The sequence below is a fragment of the Grammomys surdaster genome, unplaced genomic scaffold (assembly GCF_004785775.1).
Source record: "Grammomys surdaster isolate TR1022 unplaced genomic scaffold, NIH_TR_1.0 262, whole genome shotgun sequence".
NCBI classification, from domain to species: Eukaryota; Metazoa; Chordata; class Mammalia; order Rodentia; family Muridae; genus Grammomys; species Grammomys surdaster.
This window is the reverse complement of record NW_021604703.1, coordinates 743,124-746,254: the sequence shown is the minus strand read 5'-3', so window position 1 is coordinate 746,254 and position 3,131 is coordinate 743,124.

The window sequence follows — 3,131 nt, the reverse complement described above, 5'->3', positions numbered from 1 at the left end:
CACTTGGGAGGCAGAGGCAGGTGGACTTCTGAGTTCGAGAGTTCGAGGCTAGCCTGGTCTACAGAGTGAGTTCCAGGACAGCCAGGGCTACACAGAGAAACCCTGTCTCGAAAAACAAACAAACAAAAAACCCAACCAACCAACCAAACAAACAAAAAAAAGAATTCAGCTTTCAGCCAGGTGGTGGTGATGCATGCCTTTAATCCCAGCACTTGGGATGCAGAAGCAGGTAGATTTCTGAGTTTGTGGTCAGCCTGGTGAGTTCCAGGACAGCTGGGGATCCACAGAAAAACAGTCTTATAAAAAAGAAGTTAGATCTCTGGACTGATCCTTTCTGACAAGTTCAAAACCTTGAAGGGCTCACTGCACCCACTGCACAGCCCAAGCCTCATGGATTCTGGGCTGTTGCACACACCTGTTACTTATCTTCTGCCTCATGTCCTTTATTCTGTCCCCCAGTACAAGACATTCTTTAAAAATGTCACACTCTGGAGTTCTTTTAATCTCTTTTAATCACTCTTTTAATCCATACTGTCAAGATCTTCCAACCTTATGTAGAGCAAAGGTCTAACTGCTCACAGCAGCTTCCTGATTTCTCCACAATATGTTTTGATCATGCTAGTCATCCTCCCACCTTTAGATTACTGCAGGGTTGTTCTTTCAGGCTGGAGGACCTTCTCCAAGTATAACCATGCCTTACTCTCCTTTGTCCTCTATTCTCTGCTTAAGTGCTGCTTTCTCCTTGAGGCCACTTCTAAGGGCTCTTCTTAAAATGGTGTCCCTGTCAGATAGTGATAGCATATGCTTCTGATCCCAGCTCTCAGGAGGCAGACACAGGTGGTCTCTGTGTGTTCAAGGCCAGCCTGGTCTATGAGTGAGTTCCTTGATGGTCAGGACTGCACAGAGGAACCCTACCTAAAAAAAAAAAAAAAACAAAAAAAAAAAAAAACCCAACCAACCAAAATTAACCAGCCAACCAACCAACCAACCAACCAACCCAAGAATGATGTACCAGGCCTGCCTTGTTTCTCATCCCCATTCCCAGTAGAAGGTAGCACTCTGGGGTTGGGTGATCTTGTTTACTGCTCCATTTCTAACAGCCTTGGCAGGGGCTAGCATGTGAAGGGTCATGATAAATGTCAACTGTTGAATGAAGCAGAAATTCATGACTGTTGTTTGTTAGCTATTATGCTACAGGTAACTGATTTCTTTTAAAATATATTTTAAAGCTTTTGTTCAAGTATAACCTTAATATTGTATGTTGAACACATTCTTCTCACCTTTTTGGCATCTCTCCATTTTCCTTTAGCCCTCTTTGTCTCTCTAGACACTCTTGTGTCTACTTTAATGTCACATGTACATACACGAGTTTATGTGACTGTATAGAACCTAGGAATCACAATTGATGGGGAACACGCTTTCTTTACCCAATGTGGTCATTTCCTGTTACATCCATTGTCTTGTAAATGACAGGACTGTGTCTTTCTTTATGGTTGGAAGAACGTCCCATGATGTATATACACCACATTTTCCTTATCTGTTCTTCTGTTGTTGGACACCTGGGTTGGTTCCATAACTCACCCATTTACATACGACACTGCAGTGAGCAAGGGTGTTCAGGTGTAAGCTGCTGATGTGGCATCTTTTGGTCAAATAATCAGGCATGACCCCTAGGCTTTGAAGCAGCAGAGTGAAGTGGTAGCTGCTAGCCTGCTCAGTTGTTCCATGACAGTGCACTGCAGCGAAGAAGCCAGCACCCCAGTTGCTAGTGCAGTAGTTAAGGGGCAATGTAGTAGGGTTTACTTAAAGGTCTTACAGGGGAGCCACCAGGCAGTCAGCAGGCTCAAAAATGCAGTTTGAAAGAGTGAGGCAGGATAGGATGATGGATGAAGTCAGGACTGAGGAAGGATGGTTTCTAGGTCCCTTGGCAGAGGGTGGTGTCAGTATCCAAGACAGGAAGGCCTGGCTTCTCTCCATCGTTCGTTTGTCTGAGGCAGCCTTAAGCGTTTTTCAGGATCCACTCGAGGTCCTCTTATTCATGTTTAGTTCATATTAAATATCTGCATGGGAATCTTGAGCAGGCAATTGAATATATGAATTTAGAGTTACAGGTGAGCCTGGGCTGCTGATCCAAATGGGAACATATAGCATCTAATACACGTGGAATGAATCCATGCAGGATGCCATCCCCTAACCACAGAGAAGCTATATTCTTAAGAGCAAGGGTGTGGGGTGGGTGGAGGACAGGCAAAACGGAGCCTGAGTGAAGGAAGTGACAGAGGTGTCTGTCAATCAGGCTCTTCTGTATGATGCACACTACACCTGGTGCCCTGGGAGGCTCGACCCCATGCGGTGCAGGACCATAAATCAGTTTGTATCCTCTTCAGTTCAAGTGCTCTCAGGACAAGAGGGGCAGTAAAGCTCTATCATTTATTTTGAGGGAATGAATGGATTTTCTCTCCACTCTCCTACAGAGCTGAATCCTGCTACTTAATCTTGGAGTGTGCCCAGAATGTACATAGGCACAGATGTGCATGAATACACCATGCTCGTTGCCAGGACCAGGGATGTAGCTATGTGACTGTGATAAAAACCTGAGCTTTCCTGGCCTCCGTTTGGTCAGGGCCAATGCCCAGAACAATCATCCTTTATTTCTCATTCTCTGAGATAAGGAGGGAATAGACATTGCTGTGTGTTAGTTAGTGTGTGTCATCCAGTCGCAATGCTTCCAGATACTTGAACCACCCCCAAATGTGCAGGGCAGGTAAAGTCACCTTCTCTGTGCAGACTGGGAAAACTGAAGCTGAGGATGCTCATAGACCACCCAAGGTCAAAGCACAAGGCACTGGCAGAGTGACGTCTGCTCTTTCAACTCCATGCCGCAAAGGGATATGAAACAGATCTGGCGTTCCTTTTGCATCTTCTGTGGTTTGAATGAGAATGTTCCCCCACAGGGTCATGTGCTTAAACACTTGGTACCCAGCTGGTGGTGCTGTTAGGAGTGGGGGAGGGGTTGTGGATCCTTTAGGTGGTGGGGCCTCCTTGGGGGAGGCAAGTCACTCAGGATGGGGGTGGGTATTGAGGTTTCATCGCCAGGTTACACTTCCTGTCCACTCTCTGCTGTGACTGTA